At 49.7% G+C, this 20,759-nt stretch overlaps 16 non-coding genes across 16 annotated transcripts; 6 read left to right on the top strand and 10 right to left on the bottom strand.

The window, feature by feature from the left end:
* Positions 1-306: 306 nt before the first annotated feature.
* trnav-aac (transfer RNA valine (anticodon AAC)) lies at positions 307-379 on the bottom strand. Its single transcript has one exon. It is a non-coding gene; the product is annotated as a tRNA-Val (tRNA).
* A 1,125-nt stretch (positions 380-1,504) lies between these two features.
* On the bottom strand, positions 1,505-1,577 carry trnav-cac (transfer RNA valine (anticodon CAC)). The gene has a single exon. It is a non-coding gene; the product is annotated as a tRNA-Val (tRNA).
* A 2,778-nt stretch (positions 1,578-4,355) lies between these two features.
* trnav-cac (transfer RNA valine (anticodon CAC)) lies at positions 4,356-4,428 on the bottom strand. Its single transcript has one exon. It is a non-coding gene; the product is annotated as a tRNA-Val (tRNA).
* Positions 4,429-6,918: 2,490 nt separating this feature from the next.
* Positions 6,919-6,990, top strand: trnad-guc (transfer RNA aspartic acid (anticodon GUC)). Its single transcript has one exon. It is a non-coding gene; the product is annotated as a tRNA-Asp (tRNA).
* Positions 6,991-7,206: 216 nt separating this feature from the next.
* trnav-cac (transfer RNA valine (anticodon CAC)) lies at positions 7,207-7,279 on the bottom strand. Its single transcript has one exon. It is a non-coding gene; the product is annotated as a tRNA-Val (tRNA).
* Positions 7,280-7,624: 345 nt separating this feature from the next.
* trnav-cac (transfer RNA valine (anticodon CAC)) lies at positions 7,625-7,697 on the bottom strand. The gene has a single exon. It is a non-coding gene; the product is annotated as a tRNA-Val (tRNA).
* Positions 7,698-10,187: 2,490 nt separating this feature from the next.
* On the top strand, positions 10,188-10,259 carry trnad-guc (transfer RNA aspartic acid (anticodon GUC)). Its single transcript has one exon. It is a non-coding gene; the product is annotated as a tRNA-Asp (tRNA).
* Positions 10,260-10,465: 206 nt separating this feature from the next.
* On the bottom strand, positions 10,466-10,538 carry trnav-cac (transfer RNA valine (anticodon CAC)). The gene has a single exon. It is a non-coding gene; the product is annotated as a tRNA-Val (tRNA).
* A 1,213-nt stretch (positions 10,539-11,751) lies between these two features.
* trnad-guc (transfer RNA aspartic acid (anticodon GUC)) lies at positions 11,752-11,823 on the top strand. Its single transcript has one exon. It is a non-coding gene; the product is annotated as a tRNA-Asp (tRNA).
* Positions 11,824-12,029: 206 nt separating this feature from the next.
* Positions 12,030-12,102, bottom strand: trnav-cac (transfer RNA valine (anticodon CAC)). The gene has a single exon. It is a non-coding gene; the product is annotated as a tRNA-Val (tRNA).
* A 2,489-nt stretch (positions 12,103-14,591) lies between these two features.
* On the top strand, positions 14,592-14,663 carry trnad-guc (transfer RNA aspartic acid (anticodon GUC)). The gene has a single exon. It is a non-coding gene; the product is annotated as a tRNA-Asp (tRNA).
* A 216-nt stretch (positions 14,664-14,879) lies between these two features.
* On the bottom strand, positions 14,880-14,952 carry trnav-cac (transfer RNA valine (anticodon CAC)). The gene has a single exon. It is a non-coding gene; the product is annotated as a tRNA-Val (tRNA).
* Positions 14,953-15,297: 345 nt separating this feature from the next.
* On the bottom strand, positions 15,298-15,370 carry trnav-cac (transfer RNA valine (anticodon CAC)). Its single transcript has one exon. It is a non-coding gene; the product is annotated as a tRNA-Val (tRNA).
* Positions 15,371-17,860: 2,490 nt separating this feature from the next.
* On the top strand, positions 17,861-17,932 carry trnad-guc (transfer RNA aspartic acid (anticodon GUC)). The gene has a single exon. It is a non-coding gene; the product is annotated as a tRNA-Asp (tRNA).
* Positions 17,933-18,138: 206 nt separating this feature from the next.
* On the bottom strand, positions 18,139-18,211 carry trnav-cac (transfer RNA valine (anticodon CAC)). Its single transcript has one exon. It is a non-coding gene; the product is annotated as a tRNA-Val (tRNA).
* Positions 18,212-20,659: 2,448 nt separating this feature from the next.
* On the top strand, positions 20,660-20,731 carry trnad-guc (transfer RNA aspartic acid (anticodon GUC)). Its single transcript has one exon. It is a non-coding gene; the product is annotated as a tRNA-Asp (tRNA).
* The last annotated feature ends 28 nt before the right edge of the window (positions 20,732-20,759 follow it).

Here is a 20,759-nt window from a genome sequence, read left to right as displayed (position 1 = left end):
ACCTCCTCACTGAATCGCAAGGCTTGCGGGACGAAACATTCAGCGGCGATAAAAGAGCCTGAAGACTTCAGTACTGTAAGTTCAAAAGCAATGGAAGTAGGAAAATCTATGGAAACATTGACTCTTTGAGTGGGGACGCTAGTGCCTGTATGTTGTCTTCCCTGTCAAGTAGAACGTATTAAGTACGCAGTGGTATACGGTAGCAGCGTTGTTTTCTTTTTGTGCGTGTGTTTTGTCCAATTTCATTTGGTCTGTTTTACTGATAATTTGACTAAACAGTTCAGTGCAAGCGTGAAGAGCGAAAGCTGTTTCCGCCCGGTTTCGAACCGGGGACCTTTCGCGTGTTAGGCGAACGTGATGACCACTACACTACGGAAACGGCGCTAAGCAGGGTGCATGTGCACACGTACAGCGGAAAGCACCTCAATACCGAATCGCAAACGTTGCCAATGCCAGAAAACATTTTTAAATGTTAAGGATAGGTTTCGTGGACATTTCATAACCATCAATGGTTCTAATTGCAAACGTTTCCAAAAAAAGCCAATGGAATCCATGAACTCCCCATATACGGACAGTTTCTCAAATGCCCGACCACAGAGGAGAATACTTTGGATCGTTGTTACACTGCAATGGATGGTGCATATCACGCCATCCCCTGCGCAGTGCAGGGCCACCCTTCCCGCGGCATGGTCCACCTCATCGCTGCATGCGAGCCGAAATTGGAGCTCTCTAGGCTTGTGCTGAGGATACCAAAGAAGTGGAACAGTGAGGCTGTGGAGGATCTTCGTGCCTGCCTAGAAGGGCGGTGAAACGACTGTACTTTGGGAGTCTTCAACAGCAGCGGCGCACTAACGACGCTGCTTTCTTCTGGAGAGGTGTAAACGACTGTACTCTGAGAGTCTTCAACAGCAGCTCCGCACTAACGAGCCTGCTTCCTTCAGACAGATCACCAACTACAAACCTCAAGCCCACCAAGCCGTTGACGACTTGCGCCAGGCCAATGACCAGGATGAGTTCTACTGCTGTTCTGCTGTGCTGTCCTTTCGCTTCCTGGCCAACAGGACCTCAATTGGTAGCCGATCATCAGCTGAACATTAGCAAAAATGCGTCACTGTCCTTCAGCGGAAACGCTTCCCAGTAAGTCTCGGCGTATTCTCGGTAACCGCTGAAACGGCCCATGCAGCCCGCTCACAATGCAAAACCGTGGACGAGTCGGTCCTCGTTAGTATAGTGGACAGTATCTCCGCCTGTCACGCGGAAGACCGGGGTTCAATTCCCCGACGGGGAGAGCTTTGTTTTCTACCAGCTACTGATGATTGATTGACCAAAACTGCAAAACGGCAGCATGAGACATGTCCTTGTGCCCAAATGATTAGCTTCCCTGATGACGAGAAGAACCAGGACTCTACTAACGTGTTCCCAGTGCTACACATTGTGGGGTTGTCTGATGGTTTGGCTGACAACAGTTTGATTTTCACACTCACCAATAATAAGCAAACAAGTGTGTTTCCGCCCGGTTTCGAACCGGGGACCTTTCGCGTGTGAGGCGAACGTGATAACCACTACACTACGGAAACTCGCAGGGGTCCTGTCCCTGCAGGTGCACGCGTTCATGCACCTCCTCACTGAATCGCAAGGCTTGCGGGACGAAACATTCAGCGGCGATAAAAGAGCCTGAAGACTTCAGTACTGTAAGTTCAAAAGCAATGGAAGTAGGAAAATCTATGGAAACATTGACTCTTTGAGTGGGGACGCTAGTGCCTGTATGTTGTCTTCCCTGTCAAGTAGAACGTATTAAGTACGCAGTGGTATACGGTAGCAGCGTTGTTTTCTTTTTGTGCGTGTGTTTTGTCCAATTTCATTTGGTCTGTTTTACTGATAATTTGACTAAACAGTTCAGTGCAAGCGTGAAGAGCGAAAGCTGTTTCCGCCCGGTTTCGAACCGGGGACCTTTCGCGTGTTAGGCGAACGTGATGACCACTACACTACGGAAACGGCGCTAAGCAGGGTGCATGTGCACACGTACAGCGGAAAGCACCTCAATACCGAATCGCAAACGTTGCCAATGCCAGAAAACATTTTTAAATGTTAAGGATAGGTTTCGTGGACATTTCATAACCATCAATGGTTCTAATTGCAAACGTTTCCAAAAAAAGCCAATGGAATCCATGAACTCCCCATATACGGACAGTTTCTCAAATGCCCGACCACAGAGGAGAATACTTTGGATCGTTGTTACACTGCAATGGATGGTGCATATCACGCCATCCCCTGCGCAGTGCAGGGCCACCCTTCCCGCGGCATGGTCCACCTCATCGCTGCATGCGAGCCGAAATTGGAGCTCTCTAGGCTTGTGCTGTGGATACCAAAGAAGTGGAACAGTGAGGCTGTGGAGGATCTTCGTGCCTGCCTAGAAGGGCGGTGAAACGACTGTACTTTGGGAGTCTTCAACAGCAGCGGCGCACTAACGACGCTGCTTTCTTCTGGAGAGGTGTAAACGACTGTACTCTGAGAGTCTTCAACAGCAGCTCCGCACTAACGAGCCTGCTTCCTTCAGACAGATCACCAACTACAAACCTCAAGCCCACCAAGCCGTTGACGACTTGCGCCAGGCCAATGACCAGGATGAGTTCTACTGCTGTTCTGCTGTGCTGTCCTTTCGCTTCCTGGCCAACAGGACCTCAATTGGTAGCCGATCATCAGCTGAACATTAGCAAAAATGCGTCACTGTCCTTCAGCGGAAACGCTTCCCAGTAAGTCTCGGCGTATTCTCGGTAACCGCTGAAACGGCCCATGCAGCCCGCTCACAATGCAAAACTGTGGATGAGTCGGTCCTCGTTAGTATAGTAGACAGTATCTCCGCCTGTCACTCGGAAGACCGGGGTTCGATTCAGCGGCGATAAAAGAGCCTGAAGACTTCAGTACTGTAAGTTCAAAAGCAATGGAAGTAGGAAAATCTATGGAAACATTGACTCTTTGAGTGGGGACGCTAGTGCCTGTATGTTGTCTTCCCTGTCAAGTAGAACGTATTAAGTACGCAGTGGTATACGGTAGCAGCGTTGTTTTCTTTTTGTGCGTGTGTTTTGTCCAATTTCATTTGGTCTGTTTTACTGATAATTTGACTAAACAGTTCAGTGCAAGCGTGAAGAGCGAAAGCTGTTTCCGCCCGGTTTCGAACCGGGGACCTTTCGCGTGTTAGGCGAACGTGATGACCACTACACTACGGAAACGGCGCTAAGCAGGGTGCATGTGCACACGTACAGCGGAAAGCACCTCAATACCGAATCGCAAACGTTGCCAATGCCAGAAAACATTTTTAAATGTTAAGGATAGGTTTCGTGGACATTTCATAACCATCAATGGTTCTAATTGCAAACGTTTCCAAAAAAAGCCAATGGAATCCATGAACTCCCCATATACGGACAGTTTCTCAAATGCCCGACCACAGTGGAGAATACTTTGGATCGTTGTTACACTGCAATGGATGGTGCATATCACGCCATCCCCTGCGCAGTGCAGGGCCACCCTTCCCGCGGCATGGTCCACCTCATCGCTGCATGCGAGCCGAAATTGGAGCTCTCTAGGCTTGTGCTGAGGATACCAAAGAAGTGGAACAGTGAGGCTGTGGAGGATCTTCGTGCCTGCCTAGAAGGGCGGTGAAACGACTGTACTTTGGGAGTCTTCAACAGCAGCGGCGCACTAACGACGCTGCTTTCTTCTGGAGAGGTGTAAACGACTGTACTCTGAGAGTCTTCAACAGCAGCTCCGCACTAACGAGCCTGCTTCCTTCAGACAGATCACCAACTACAAACCTCAAGCCCACCAAGCCGTTGACGACTTGCGCCAGGCCAATGACCAGGATGAGTTCTACTGCTGTTCTGCTGTGCTGTCCTTTCGCTTCCTGGCCAACAGGACCTCAATTGGTAGCCGATCATCAGCTGAACATTAGCAAAAATGCGTCACTGTCCTTCAGCGGAAACGCTTCCCAGTAAGTCTCGGCGTATTCTCGGTAACCGCTGAAACGGCCCATGCAGCCCGCTCACAATGCAAAACCGTGGACGAGTCGGTCCTCGTTAGTATAGTGGACAGTATCTCCGCCTGTCACGCGGAAGACCGGGGTTCAATTCCCCGACGGGGAGAGCTTTGTTTTCTACCAGCTACTGATGATTGATTGACCAAAACTGCAAAACGGCAGCATGAGACATGTCCTTGTGCCCAAATGATTAGCTTCCCTGATGACGAGAAGAACCAGGACTCTACTAACGTGTTCCCAGTGCTACACATTGTGGGGTTGTCTGATGGTTTGGCTGACAACAGTTTGATTTTCACACTCACCAATAATAAGCAAACAAGTGTGTTTCCGCCCGGTTTCGAACCGGGGACCTTTCGCGTGTGAGGCGAACGTGATAACCACTACACTACGGAAACTCGCAGGGGTCCTGTCCCTGCAGGTGCACGCGTTCATGCACCTCCTCACTGAATCGCAAGGCTTGCGGGACGAAACATTCAGCGGCGATAAAAGAGCCTGAAGACTTCAGTACTGTAAGTTCAAAAGCAATGGAAGTAGGAAAATCTATGGAAACATTGACTCTTTGAGTGGGGACGCTAGTGCCTGTATGTTGTCTTCCCTGTCAAGTAGAACGTATTAAGTACGCAGTGGTATACGGTAGCAGCGTTGTTTTCTTTTTGTGCGTGTGTTTTGTCCAATTTCATTTGGTCTGTTTTACTGATAATTTGACTAAACAGTTCAGTGCAAGCGTGAAGAGCGAAAGCTGTTTCCGCCCGGTTTCGAACCGGGGACCTTTCGCGTGTTAGGCGAACGTGATGACCACTACACTACGGAAACGGCGCTAAGCAGGGTGCATGTGCACACGTACAGCGGAAAGCACCTCAATACCGAATCGCAAACGTTGCCAATGCCAGAAAACATTTTTAAATGTTAAGGATAGGTTTCGTGGACATTTCATAACCATCAATGGTTCTAATTGCAAACGTTTCCAAAAAAAGCCAATGGAATCCATGAACTCCCCATATACGGACAGTTTCTCAAATGCCCGACCACAGAGGAGAATACTTTGGATCGTTGTTACACTGCAATGGATGGTGCATATCACGCCATCCCCTGCGCAGTGCAGGGCCACCCTTCCCGCGGCATGGTCCACCTCATCGCTGCATGCGAGCCGAAATTGGAGCTCTCTAGGCTTGTGCTGAGGATACCAAAGAAGTGGAACAGTGAGGCTGTGGAGGATCTTCGTGCCTGCCTAGAAGGGCGGTGAAACGACTGTACTTTGGGAGTCTTCAACAGCAGCGGCGCACTAACGACGCTGCTTTCTTCTGGAGAGGTGTAAACGACTGTACTCTGAGAGTCTTCAACAGCAGCTCCGCACTAACGAGCCTGCTTCCTTCAGACAGATCACCAACTACAAACCTCAAGCCCACCAAGCCGTTGACGACTTGCGCCAGGCCAATGACCAGGATGAGTTCTACTGCTGTTCTGCTGTGCTGTCCTTTCGCTTCCTGGCCAACAGGACCTCAATTGGTAGCCGATCATCAGCTGAACATTAGCAAAAATGCGTCACTGTCCTTCAGCGGAAACGCTTCCCAGTAAGTCTCGGCGTATTCTCGGTAACCGCTGAAACGGCCCATGCAGCCCGCTCACAATGCAAAACTGTGGATGAGTCGGTCCTCGTTAGTATAGTAGACAGTATCTCCGCCTGTCACTCGGAAGACCGGGGTTCGATTCAGCGGCGATAAAAGAGCCTGAAGACTTCAGTACTGTAAGTTCAAAAGCAATGGAAGTAGGAAAATCTATGGAAACATTGACTCTTTGAGTGGGGACGCTAGTGCCTGTATGTTGTCTTCCCTGTCAAGTAGAACGTATTAAGTACGCAGTGGTATACGGTAGCAGCGTTGTTTTCTTTTTGTGCGTGTGTTTTGTCCAATTTCATTTGGTCTGTTTTACTGATAATTTGACTAAAAAGTTCAGTGCAAGCGTGAAGAGCGAAAGCTGTTTCCGCCCGGTTTCGAACCGGGGACCTTTCGCGTGTTAGACGAACGTGATGACCACTACACTACGGAAACGGCGCTAAGCAGGGTGCATGTGCACACGTACAGCGGAAAGCACCTCAATACCGAATCGCAAACGTTGCCAATGCCAGAAAACATTTTTAAATGTTAAGGATAGGTTTCGTGGACATTTCATAACCATCAATGGTTCTAATTGCAAACGTTTCCAAAAAAAGCCAATGGAATCCATGAACTCCCCATATACGGACAGTTTCTCAAATGCCCGACCACAGTGGAGAATACTTTGGATCGTTGTTACACTGCAATGGATGGTGCATATCACGCCATCCCCTGCGCAGTGCAGGGCCACCCTTCCCGCGGCATGGTCCACCTCATCGCTGCATGCGAGTCGAAATTGGAGCTCTCTAGGCTTGTGCTGAGGATACCAAAGAAGTGGAACAGTGAGGCTGTGGAGGATCTTCGTGCCTGCCTAGAAGGGCGGTGAAACGACTGTACTTTGGGAGTCTTCAACAGCAGCGGCGCACTAACGACGCTGCTTTCCTCTGGAGAGGTGTAAACGACTGTACTCTGAGAGTCTTCAACAGCAGCTCCGCACTAACGAGCCTGCTTCCTTCAGACAGATCACCAACTACAAACCTCAAGCCCACCAAGCCGTTGACGACTTGCGCCAGGCCAATGACCAGGATGAGTTCTACTGCTGTTCTGCTGTGCTGTCCTTTCGCTTCCTGGCCAACAGGACCTCAATTGGTAGCCGATCATCAGCTGAACATTAGCAAAAATGCGTCACTGTCCTTCAGCGGAAACGCTTCCCAGTAAGTCTCGGCGTATTCTCGGTAACCGCTGAAACGGCCCATGCAGCCCGCTCACAATGCAAAACCGTGGACGAGTCGGTCCTCGTTAGTATAGTGGACAGTATCTCCGCCTGTCACGCGGAAGACCGGGGTTCGATTCCCCGACGGGGAGAGCTTTGTTTTCTACCAGCTACTGATGATTGATTGACCAAAACTGCAAAACGGCAGCATGAGACATGTCCTTGTGCCCAAATGATTAGCTTCCCTGATGACGAGAAGAACCAGGACTCTACTAACGTGTTCCCAGTGCTACACATTGTGGGGTTGTCTGATGGTTTGGCTGACAACAGTTTGATTTTCACACTCACCAATAATAAGCAAACAAGTGTGTTTCCGCCCGGTTTCGAACCGGGGACCTTTCGCGTGTGAGGCGAACGTGATAACCACTACACTACGGAAACTCGCAGGGGTCCTGTCCCTGCAGGTGCACGCGTTCATGCACCTCCTCACTGAATCGCAAGGCTTGCGGGACGAAACATTCAGCGGCGATAAAAGAGCCTGAAGACTTCAGTACTGTAAGTTCAAAAGCAATGGAAGTAGGAAAATCTATGGAAACATTGACTCTTTGAGTGGGGACGCTAGTGCCTGTATGTTGTCTTCCCTGTCAAGTAGAACGTATTAAGTACGCAGTGGTATACGGTAGCAGCGTTGTTTTCTTTTTGTGCGTGTGTTTTGTCCAATTTCATTTGGTCTGTTTTACTGATAATTTGACTAAACAGTTCAGTGCAAGCGTGAAGAGCGAAAGCTGTTTCCGCCCGGTTTCGAACCGGGGACCTTTCGCGTGTGAGGCGAACGTGATAACCACTACACTACGGAAACTCGCAGGGGTCCTGTCCCTGCAGGTGCACGCGTTCATGCACCTCCTCACTGAATCGCAAGGCTTGCGGGACGAAACATTCAGCGGCGATAAAAGAGCCTGAAGACTTCAGTACTGTAAGTTCAAAAGCAATGGAAGTAGGAAAATCTATGGAAACATTGACTCTTTGAGTGGGGACGCTAGTGCCTGTATGTTGTCTTCCCTGTCAAGTAGAACGTATTAAGTACGCAGTGGTATACGGTAGCAGCGTTGTTTTCTTTTTGTGCGTGTGTTTTGTCCAATTTCATTTGGTCTGTTTTACTGATAATTTGACTAAACAGTTCAGTGCAAGCGTGAAGAGCGAAAGCTGTTTCCGCCCGGTTTCGAACCGGGGACCTTTCGCGTGTTAGGCGAACGTGATGACCACTACACTACGGAAACGGCGCTAAGCAGGGTGCATGTGCACACGTACAGCGGAAAGCACCTCAATACCGAATCGCAAACGTTGCCAATGCCAGAAAACATTTTTAAATGTTAAGGATAGGTTTCGTGGACATTTCATAACCATCAATGGTTCTAATTGCAAACGTTTCCAAAAAAAGCCAATGGAATCCATGAACTCCCCATATACGGACAGTTTCTCAAATGCCCGACCACAGAGGAGAATACTTTGGATCGTTGTTACACTGCAATGGATGGTGCATATCACGCCATCCCCTGCGCAGTGCAGGGCCACCCTTCCCGCGGCATGGTCCACCTCATCGCTGCATGCGAGCCGAAATTGGAGCTCTCTAGGCTTGTGCTGAGGATACCAAAGAAGTGGAACAGTGAGGCTGTGGAGGATCTTCGTGCCTGCCTAGAAGGGCGGTGAAACGACTGTACTTTGGGAGTCTTCAACAGCAGCGGCGCACTAACGACGCTGCTTTCTTCTGGAGAGGTGTAAACGACTGTACTCTGAGAGTCTTCAACAGCAGCTCCGCACTAACGAGCCTGCTTCCTTCAGACAGATCACCAACTACAAACCTCAAGCCCACCAAGCCGTTGACGACTTGCGCCAGGCCAATGACCAGGATGAGTTCTACTGCTGTTCTGCTGTGCTGTCCTTTCGCTTCCTGGCCAACAGGACCTCAATTGGTAGCCGATCATCAGCTGAACATTAGCAAAAATGCGTCACTGTCCTTCAGCGGAAACGCTTCCCAGTAAGTCTCGGCGTATTCTCGGTAACCGCTGAAACGGCCCATGCAGCCCGCTCACAATGCAAAACTGTGGATGAGTCGGTCCTCGTTAGTATAGTAGACAGTATCTCCGCCTGTCACTCGGAAGACCGGGGTTCGATTCAGCGGCGATAAAAGAGCCTGAAGACTTCAGTACTGTAAGTTCAAAAGCAATGGAAGTAGGAAAATCTATGGAAACATTGACTCTTTGAGTGGGGACGCTAGTGCCTGTATGTTGTCTTCCCTGTCAAGTAGAACGTATTAAGTACGCAGTGGTATACGGTAGCAGCGTTGTTTTCTTTTTGTGCGTGTGTTTTGTCCAATTTCATTTGGTCTGTTTTACTGATAATTTGACTAAACAGTTCAGTGCAAGCGTGAAGAGCGAAAGCTGTTTCCGCCCGGTTTCGAACCGGGGACCTTTCGCGTGTTAGGCGAACGTGATGACCACTACACTACGGAAACGGCGCTAAGCAGGGTGCATGTGCACACGTACAGCGGAAAGCACCTCAATACCGAATCGCAAACGTTGCCAATGCCAGAAAACATTTTTAAATGTTAAGGATAGGTTTCGTGGACATTTCATAACCATCAATGGTTCTAATTGCAAACGTTTCCAAAAAAAGCCAATGGAATCCATGAACTCCCCATATACGGACAGTTTCTCAAATGCCCGACCACAGAGGAGAATACTTTGGATCGTTGTTACACTGCAATGGATGGTGCATATCACGCCATCCCCTGCGCAGTGCAGGGCCACCCTTCCCGCGGCATGGTCCACCTCATCGCTGCATGCGAGCCGAAATTGGAGCGCTCTAGGCTTGTGCTGAGGATACCAAAGAAGTGGAACAGTGAGGCTGTGGAGGATCTTCGTGCCTGCCTAGAAGGGCGGTGAAACGACTGTACTTTGGGAGTCTTCAACAGCAGCGGCGCACTAACGACGCTGCTTTCTTCTGGAGAGGTGTAAACGACTGTACTCTGAGAGTCTTCAACAGCAGCGCCGCACTAACGAGCCTGCTTCCTTCAGACAGATCACCAACTACAAACCTCAAGCCCACCAAGCCGTTGACGACTTGCGCCAGGCCAATGACCAGGATGAGTTCTACTGCTGTTCTGCTGTGCTGTCCTTTCGCTTCCTGGCCAACAGGACCTCAATTGGTAGCCGATCATCAGCTGAACATTAGCAAAAATGCGTCACTGTCCTTCAGCGGAAACGCTTCCCAGTAAGTCTCGGCGTATTCTCGGTAAACGCTGAAACGGCCCATGCAGCCCGCTCACAATGCAAAACCATGGATGAGTCGGTCCTCGTTAGTATAGTGGACAGTATCTCCGCCTGTCACGCGGAAGACCGGGGTTCGATTCCCCGACGGGGAGAGCTTTGTTTTCTACCAGCTACTGATGATTGATTGACCAAAACTGCAAAACGGCATGTCCTTGTGCCCAAATGATTAGCTTCCCTGATGACGAGAAGAACCAGGACTCTACTAACGTGTTCCCAGTGCTACACATTGTGGGGTTGTCTGATGGTTTGGCTGACAACAGTTTGATTTTCACACTCACCAATAATAAGCAAACAAGTGTGTTTCCGCCCGGTTTCGAACCGGGGACCTTTCGCGTGTGAGGCGAACGTGATAACCACTACACTACGGAAACTCGCAGGGGTCCTCTCCCTGCAGGTGCACGTGTTCATGCACCTCCTCAAAAGAGCCTGAAGACTTCAGTACTGTAAGTTCAAAAGCAATGGAAGTAGGAAAATCTATGGAAACATTGACTCTTTGAGTGGGGACGCTAGTGCCTGTATGTTGTCTTCCCTGTCAAGTAGAACGTATTAAGTACGCAGTGGTATACGGTAGCAGCGTTGTTTTCTTTTTGTGCGTGTGTTTTGTCCAATTTCATTTGGTCTGTTTTACTGATAATTTGACTAAACAGTTCAGTGCAAGCGTGAAGAGCGAAAGCTGTTTCCGCCCGGTTTCGAACCGGGGACCTTTCGCGTGTTAGGCGAACGTGATGACCACTACACTACAGAAACGGCGCTAAGCAGGGTGCATGTGCACACGTACAGCGGAAAGCACCTCAATACCGAATCGCAAACGTTGCCAATGCCAGAAAACATTTTTAAATGTTAAGGATAGGTTTCGTGGACATTTCATAACCATCAATGGTTCTAATTGCAAACGTTTCCAAAAAAAGCCAATGGAATCCATGAACTCCCCATATACGGACAGTTTCTCAAATGCCCGACCACAGAGGAGAATACTTTGGATCGTTGTTACACTGCAATGGATGGTGCATATCACGCCATCCCCTGCGCAGTGCAGGGCCACCCTTCCCGCGGCATGGTCCACCTCATCGCTGCATGCGAGCCGAAATTGGAGCTCTCTAGGCTTGTGCTGAGGATACCAAAGAAGTGGAACAGTGAGGCTGTGGAGGATCTTCGTGCCTGCCTAGAAGGGCGGTGAAACGACTGTACTTTGGGAGTCTTCAACAGCAGCGGCGCACTAACGACGCTGCTTTCTTCTGGAGAGGTGTAAACGACTGTACTCTGAGAGTCTTCAACAGCAGCTCCGCACTAACGAGCCTGCTTCCTTCAGACAGATCACCAACTACAAACCTCAAGCCCACCAAGCCGTTGACGACTTGCGCCAGGCCAATGACCAGGATGAGTTCTACTGCTGTTCTGCTGTGCTGTCCTTTCGCTTCCTGGCCAACAGGACCTCAATTGGTAGCCGATCATCAGCTGAACATTAGCAAAAATGCGTCACTGTCCTTCAGCGGAAACGCTTCCCAGTAAGTCTCGGCGTATTCTCGGTAACCGCTGAAACGGCCCATGCAGCCCGCTCACAATGCAAAACCGTGGATGAGTCGGTCCTCGTTAGTATAGTGGACAGTATCTCCGCCTGTCACGCGGAAGACCGGGGTTCGATTCCCCGACGGGGAGAGCTTTGTTTTCTACCAGCTACTGATGATTGATTGACCAAAACTGCAAAACGGCATGTCCTTGTGCCCAAATGATTAGCTTCCCTGATGACGAGAAGAACCAGGACTCTACTAACGTGTTCCCAGTGCTACACATTGTGGGGTTGTCTGATGGTTTGGCTGACAACAGTTTGATTTTCACACTCACCAATAATAAGCAAACAAGTGTGTTTCCGCCCGGTTTCGAACCGGGGACCTTTCGCGTGTGAGGCGAACGTGATAACCACTACACTACGGAAACTCGCAGGGGTCCTGTCCCTGCAGGTGCACGCGTTCATGCACCTCCTCACTGAATCGCAAGGCTTGCGGGACGAAACATTCAGCGGCGATAAAAGAGCCTGAAGACTTCAGTACTGTAAGTTCAAAAGCAATGGAAGTAGGAAAATCTATGGAAACATTGACTCTTTGAGTGGGGACGCTAGTGCCTGTATGTTGTCTTCCCTGTCAAGTAGAACGTATTAAGTACGCAGTGGTATACGGTAGCAGCGTTGTTTTCTTTTTGTGCGTGTGTTTTGTCCAATTTCATTTGGTCTGTTTTACTGATAATTTGACTAAACAGTTCAGTGCAAGCGTGAAGAGCGAAAGCTGTTTCCGCCCGGTTTCGAACCGGGGACCTTTCGCGTGTTAGGCGAACGTGATGACCACTACACTACGGAAACGGCGCTAAGCAGGGTGCATGTGCACACGTACAGCGGAAAGCACCTCAATACCGAATCGCAAACGTTGCCAATGCCAGAAAACATTTTTAAATGTTAAGGATAGGTTTCGTGGACATTTCATAACCATCAATGGTTCTAATTGCAAACGTTTCCAAAAAAAGCCAATGGAATCCATGAACTCCCCATATACGGACAGTTTCTCAAATGCCCGACCACAGAGGAGAATACTTTGGATCGTTGTTACACTGCAATGGATGGTGCATATCACGCCATCCCCTGCGCAGTGCAGGGCCACCCTTCCCGCGGCATGGTCCACCTCATCGCTGCATGCGAGCCGAAATTGGAGCTCTCTAGGCTTGTGCTGAGGATACCAAAGAAGTGGAACAGTGAGGCTGTGGAGGATCTTCGTGCCTGCCTAGAAGGGCGGTGAAACGACTGTACTTTGGGAGTCTTCAACAGCAGCGGCGCACTAACGACGCTGCTTTCTTCTGGAGAGGTGTAAACGACTGTACTCTGAGAGTCTTCAACAGCAGCTCCGCACTAACGAGCCTGCTTCCTTCAGACAGATCACCAACTACAAACCTCAAGCCCACCAAGCCGTTGACGACTTGCGCCAGGCCAATGACCAGGATGAGTTCTACTGCTGTTCTGCTGTGCTGTCCTTTCGCTTCCTGGCCAACAGGACCTCAATTGGTAGCCGATCATCAGCTGAACATTAGCAAAAATGCGTCACTGTCCTTCAGCGGAAACGCTTCCAGTAAGTCTCGGCGTATTCTCGGTAACCGCTGAAACGGCCCATGCAGCCCGCTCACAATGCAAAACTGTGGATGAGTCGGTCCTCGTTAGTATAGTAGACAGTATCTCCGCCTGTCACTCGGAAGACCGGGGTTCGATTCAGCGGCGATAAAAGAGCCTGAAGACTTCAGTACTGTAAGTTCAAAAGCAATGGAAGTAGGAAAATCTATGGAAACATTGACTCTTTGAGTGGGGACGCTAGTGCCTGTATGTTGTCTTCCCTGTCAAGTAGAACGTATTAAGTACGCAGTGGTATACGGTAGCAGCGTTGTTTTCTTTTTGTGCGTGTGTTTTGTCCAATTTCATTTGGTCTGTTTTACTGATAATTTGACTAAAAAGTTCAGTGCAAGCGTGAAGAGCGAAAGCTGTTTCCGCCCGGTTTCGAACCGGGGACCTTTCGCGTGTTAGACGAACGTGATGACCACTACACTACGGAAACGGCGCTAAGCAGGGTGCATGTGCACACGTACAGCGGAAAGCACCTCAATACCGAATCGCAAACGTTGCCAATGCCAGAAAACATTTTTAAATGTTAAGGATAGGTTTCGTGGACATTTCATAACCATCAATGGTTCTAATTGCAAACGTTTCCAAAAAAAGCCAATGGAATCCATGAACTCCCCATATACGGACAGTTTCTCAAATGCCCGACCACAGTGGAGAATACTTTGGATCGTTGTTACACTGCAATGGATGGTGCATATCACGCCATCCCCTGCGCAGTGCAGGGCCACCCTTCCCGCGGCATGGTCCACCTCATCGCTGCATGCGAGTCGAAATTGGAGCTCTCTAGGCTTGTGCTGAGGATACCAAAGAAGTGGAACAGTGAGGCTGTGGAGGATCTTCGTGCCTGCCTAGAAGGGCGGTGAAACGACTGTACTTTGGGAGTCTTCAACAGCAGCGGCGCACTAACGACGCTGCTTTCCTCTGGAGAGGTGTAAACGACTGTACTCTGAGAGTCTTCAACAGCAGCTCCGCACTAACGAGCCTGCTTCCTTCAGACAGATCACCAACTACAAACCTCAAGCCCACCAAGCCGTTGACGACTTGCGCCAGGCCAATGACCAGGATGAGTTCTACTGCTGTTCTGCTGTGCTGTCCTTTCGCTTCCTGGCCAACAGGACCTCAATTGGTAGCCGATCATCAGCTGAACATTAGCAAAAATGCGTCACTGTCCTTCAGCGGAAACGCTTCCCAGTAAGTCTCGGCGTATTCTCGGTAACCGCTGAAACGGCCCATGCAGCCCGCTCACAATGCAAAACCGTGGACGAGTCGGTCCTCGTTAGTATAGTGGACAGTATCTCCGCCTGTCACGCGGAAGACCGGGGTTCGATTCCCCGACGGGGAGAGCTTTGTTTTCTACCAGCTACTGATGATTGATTGACCAAAACTGCAAAACGGCAGCATGAGACATGTCCTTGTGCCCAAATGATTAGCTTCCCTGATGACGAGAAGAACCAGGACTCTACTAACGTGTTCCCAGTGCTACACATTGTGGGGTTGTCTGATGGTTTGGCTGACAACAGTTTGATTTTCACACTCACCAATAATAAGCAAACAAGTGTGTTTCCGCCCGGTTTCGAACCGGGGACCTTTCGCGTGTGAGGCGAACGTGATAACCACTACACTACGGAAACTCGCAGGGGTCCTGTCCCTGCAGGTGCACGCGTTCATGCACCTCCTCACTGAATCGCAAGGCTTGCGGGACGAAACATTCAGCGGCGATAAAAGAGCCTGAAGACTTCAGTACTGTAAGTTCAAAAGCAATGGAAGTAGGAAAATCTATGGAAACATTGACTCTTTGAGTGGGGACGCTAGTGCCTGTATGTTGTCTTCCCTGTCAAGTAGAACGTATTAAGTACGCAGTGGTATACGGTAGCAGCGTTGTTTTCTTTTTGTGCGTGTGTTTTGTCCAATTTCATTTGGTCTGTTTTACTGATAATTTGACTAAACAGTTCAGTGCAAGCGTGAAGAGCGAAAGCTGTTTCCGCCCGGTTTCGAACCGGGGACCTTTCGCGTGTGAGGCGAACGTGATAACCACTACACTACGGAAACTCGCAGGGGTCCTGTCCCTGCAGGTGCACGCGTTCATGCACCTCCTCACTGAATCGCAAGGCTTGCGGGACGAAACATTCAGCGGCGATAAAAGAGCCTGAAGACTTCAGTACTGTAAGTTCAAAAGCAATGGAAGTAGGAAAATCTATGGAAACATTGACTCTTTGAGTGGGGACGCTAGTGCCTGTATGTTGTCTTCCCTGTCAAGTAGAACGTATTAAGTACGCAGTGGTATACGGTAGCAGCGTTGTTTTCTTTTTGTGCGTGTGTTTTGTCCAATTTCATTTGGTCTGTTTTACTGATAATTTGACTAAACAGTTCAGTGCAAGCGTGAAGAGCGAAAGCTGTTTCCGCCCGGTTTCGAACCGGGGACCTTTCGCGTGTTAGGCGAACGTGATGACCACTACACTACGGAAACGGCGCTAAGCAGGGTGCATGTGCACACGTACAGCGGAAAGCACCTCAATACCGAATCGCAAACGTTGCCAATGCCAGAAAACATTTTTAAATGTTAAGGATAGGTTTCGTGGACATTTCATAACCATCAATGGTTCTAATTGCAAACGTTTCCAAAAAAAGCCAATGGAATCCATGAACTCCCCATATACGGACAGTTTCTCAAATGCCCGACCACAGAGGAGAATACTTTGGATCGTTGTTACACTGCAATGGATGGTGCATATCACGCCATCCCCTGCGCAGTGCAGGGCCACCCTTCCCGCGGCATGGTCCACCTCATCGCTGCATGCGAGCCGAAATTGGAGCTCTCTAGGCTTGTGCTGAGGATACCAAAGAAGTGGAACAGTGAGGCTGTGGAGGATCTTCGTGCCTGCCTAGAAGGGCGGTGAAACGACTGTACTTTGGGAGTCTTCAACAGCAGCGGCGCACTAACGACGCTGCTTTCTTCTGGAGAGGTGTAAACGACTGTACTCTGAGAGTCTTCAACAGCAGCTCCGCACTAACGAGCCTGCTTCCTTCAGACAGATCACCAACTACAAACCTCAAGCCCACCAAGCCGTTGACGACTTGCGCCAGGCCAATGACCAGGATGAGTTCTACTGCTGTTCTGCTGTGCTGTCCTTTCGCTTCCTGGCCAACAGGACCTCAATTGGTAGCCGATCATCAGCTGAACATTAGCAAAAATGCGTCACTGTCCTTCAGCGGAAACGCTTCCCAGTAAGTCTCGGCGTATTCTCGGTAACCGCTGAAACGGCCCATGCAGCCCGCTCACAATGCAAAACTGTGGATGAGTCGGTCCTCGTTAGTATAGTAGACAGTATCTCCGCCTGTCACTCGGAAGACCGGGGTTCGATTCAGCGGCGATAAAAGAGCCTGAAGACTTCAGTACTGTAAGTTCAAAAGCAATGGAAGTAGGAAAATCTATGGAAACATTGACTCTTTGAGTGGGGACGCTAGTGCCTGTATGTTGTCTTCCCTGTCAAGTAGAACGTATTAAGTACGCAGTGGTATACGGTAGCAGCGTTGTTTTCTTTTTGTGCGTGTGTTTTGTCCAATTTCATTTGGTCTGTTTTACTGATAATTTGACTAAACAGTTCAGTGCAAGCGTGAAGAGCGAAAGCTGTTTCCGCCCGGTTTCGAACCGGGGACCTTTCGCGTGTTAGGCGAACGTGATGACCACTACACTACGGAAACGGCGCTAAGCAGGGTGCATGTGCACACGTACAGCGGAAAGCACCTCAATACCGAATCGCAAACGTTGCCAATGCCAGAAAACATTTTTAAATGTTAAGGATAGGTTTCGTGGACATTTCATAACCATCAATGGTTCTAATTGCAAACGTTTCCAAAAAAAGCCAATGGAATCCATGAACTCCCCATATACGGACAGTTTCTCAAATGCCCGACCACAGTGGAGAATACTTTGGATCGTTGTTACACTGCAATGGATGGTGCATATCACGCCATCCCCTGCGCAGTGCAGGGCCACCCTTCCCGCGGCATGGTCCACCTCATCGCTGCATGCGAGCCGAAATTGGAGCGCTCTAGGCTTGTGCTGAGGATACCAAAGAAGTGGAACAGTGAGGCTGTGGAGGATCTTCGTGCCTGCCTAGAAGGGCGGTGAAACGACTGTACTTTGGGAGTCTTCAACAGCAGCGGCGCACTAACGACGCTGCTTTCTTCTGGAGAGGTGTAAACGACTGTACTCTGAGAGTCTTCAACAGCAGCGCCGCACTAACGAGCCTGCTTCCTTCAGACAGATCACCAACTACAAACCTCAAGCCCACCAAGCCGTTGACGACTTGCGCCAGGCCAATGACCAGGATGAGTTCTACTGCTGTTCTGCTGTGCTGTCCTTTCGCTTCCTGGCCAACAGGACCTCAATTGGTAGCCGATCATCAGCTGAACATTAGCAAAAATGCGTCACTGTCCTTCAGCGGAAACGCTTCCCAGTAAGTCTCGGCGTATTCTCGGTAAACGCTGAAACGGCCCATGCAGCCCGCTCACAATGCAAAACCATGGATGAGTCGGTCCTCGTTAGTATAGTGGACAGTATCTCCGCCTGTCACGCGGAAGACCGGGGTTCGATTCCCCGACGGGGAGAGCTTTGTTTTCTACCAGCTACTGATGATTGATTGACCAAAACTGCAAAACGGCATGTCCTTGTGCCCAAATGATTAGCTTCCCTGATGACGAGAAGAACCAGGACTCTACTAACGTGTTCCCAGTGCTACACATTGTGGGGTTGTCTGATGGTTTGGCTGACAACAGTTTGATTTTCACACTCACCAATAATAAGCAAACAAGTGTGTTTCCGCCCGGTTTCGAACCGGGGACCTTTCGCGTGTGAGGCGAACGTGATAACCACTACACTACGGAAACTCGCAGGGGTCCTCTCCCTGCAGGTGCACGTGTTCATGCACCTCCTCAAAAGAGCCTGAAGACTTCAGTACTGTAAGTTCAAAAGCAATGGAAGTAGGAAAATCTATGGAAACATTGACTCTTTGAGTGGGGACGCTAGTGCCTGTATGTTGTCTTCCCTGTCAAGTAGAACGTATTAAGTACGCAGTGGTATACGGTAGCAGCGTTGTTTTCTTTTTGTGCGTGTGTTTTGTCCAATTTCATTTGGTCTGTTTTACTGATAATTTGACTAAACAGTTCAGTGCAAGCGTGAAGAGCGAAAGCTGTTTCCGCCCGGTTTCGAACCGGGGACCTTTCGCGTGTTAGGCGAACGTGATGACCACTACACTACGGAAACGGCGCTAAGCAGGGTGCATGTGCACACGTACAGCGGAAAGCACCTCAATACCGAATCGCAAACGTTGCCAATGCCAGAAAACATTTTTAAATGTTAAGGATAGGTTTCGTGGACATTTCATAACCATCAATGGTTCTAATTGCAAACGTTTCCAAAAAAAGCCAATGGAATCCATGAACTCCCCATATACGGACAGTTTCTCAAATGCCCGACCACAGAGGAGAATACTTTGGATCGTTGTTACACTGCAATGGATGGTGCATATCACGCCATCCCCTGCGCAGTGCAGGGCCACCCTTCCCGCGGCATGGTCCACCTCATCGCTGCATGCGAGCCGAAATTGGAGCTCTCTAGGCTTGTGCTGAGGATACCAAAGAAGTGGAACAGTGAGGCTGTGGAGGATCTTCGTGCCTGCCTAGAAGGGCGGTGAAACGACTGTACTTTGGGAGTCTTCAACAGCAGCGGCGCACTAACGACGCTGCTTTCTTCTGGAGAGGTGTAAACGACTGTACTCTGAGAGTCTTCAACAGCAGCTCCGCACTAACGAGCCTGCTTCCTTCAGACAGATCACCAACTACAAACCTCAAGCCCACCAAGCCGTTGACGACTTGCGCCAGGCCAATGACCAGGATGAGTTCTACTGCTGTTCTGCTGTGCTGTCCTTTCGCTTCCTGGCCAACAGGACCTCAATTGGTAGCCGATCATCAGCTGAACATTAGCAAAAATGCGTCACTGTCCTTCAGCGGAAACGCTTCCCAGTAAGTCTCGGCGTATTCTCGGTAACCGCTGAAACGGCCCATGCAGCCCGCTCACAATGCAAAACTGTGGATGAGTCGGTCCTCGTTAGTATAGTAGACAGTATCTCCGCCTGTCACTCGGAAGACCGGGGTTCGATTCAGCGGCGATAAAAGAGCCTGAAGACTTCAGTACTGTAAGTTCAAAAGCAATGGAAGTAGGAAAATCTATGGAAACATTGACTCTTTGAGTGGGGACGCTAGTGCCTGTATGTTGTCTTCCCTGTCAAGTAGAACGTATTAAGTACGCAGTGGTATACGGTAGCAGCGTTGTTTTCTTTTTGTGCGTGTGTTTTGTCCAATTTCATTTGGTCTGTTTTACTGATAATTTGACTAAACAGTTCAGTGCAAGCGTGAAGAGCGAAAGCTGTTTCCGCCCGGTTTCGAACCGGGGACCTTTCGCGTGTTAGGCGAACGTGATGACCACTACACTACGGAAACGGCGCTAAGCAGGGTGCATGTGCACACGTACAGCGGAAAGCACCTCAATACCGAATCGCAAACGTTGCCAATGCCAGAAAACATTTTTAAATGTTAAGGATAGGTTTCGTGGACATTTCATAACCATCAATGGTTCTAATTGCAAACGTTTCCAAAAAAAGCCAATGGAATCCATGAACTCCCCATATACGGACAGTTTCTCAAATGCCCGACCACAGAGGAGAATACTTTGGATCGTTGTTACACTGCAATGGATGGTGCATATCACGCCATCCCCTGCGCAGTGCAGGGCCACCCTTCCCGCGGCATGGTCCACCTCATCGCTGCATGCGAGCCGAAATTGGAGCTCTCTAGGCTTGTGCTGAGGATACCAAAGAAGTGGAACAGTGAGGCTGTGGAGGATCTTCGTGCCTGCCTAGAAGGGCGGTGAAACGACTGTACTTTGGGAGTCTTCAACAGCAGCGGCGCACTAACGACGCTGCTTTCTTCTGGAGAGGTGTAAACGACTGTACTCTGAGAGTCTTCAACAGCAGCTCCGCACTAACGAGCCTGCTTCCTTCAGACAGATCACCAACTACAAACCTCAAGCCCACCAAGCCGTTGACGACTTGCGCCAGGCCAATGACCAGGATGAGTTCTACTGCTGTTCTGCTGTGCTGTCCTTTCGCTTCCTGGCCAACAGGACCTCAATTGGTAGCCGATCATCAGCTGAACATTAGCAAAAATGCGTCACTGTCCTTCAGCGGAAACGCTTCCCAGTAAGTCTCGGCGTATTCTCGGTAACCGCTGAAACGGCCCATGCAGCCCGCTCACAATGCAAAACCGTGGATGAGTCGGTCCTCGTTAGTATAGTGGACAGTATCTCCGCCTGTCACGCGGAAGACCGGGGTTCGATTCCCCGACGGGGAGAGCTTTGTTTTCTACCAGCTACTGATGA

This window comes from Pagrus major, chromosome 22 (assembly GCF_040436345.1).
Source record: "Pagrus major chromosome 22, Pma_NU_1.0".
In the NCBI taxonomy this organism is placed as follows: domain Eukaryota; kingdom Metazoa; phylum Chordata; class Actinopteri; order Spariformes; family Sparidae; genus Pagrus; species Pagrus major.
The sequence above is the reverse complement of the archived record's forward strand: the minus strand, read 5'-3'. Positions and strand labels throughout refer to the sequence as shown.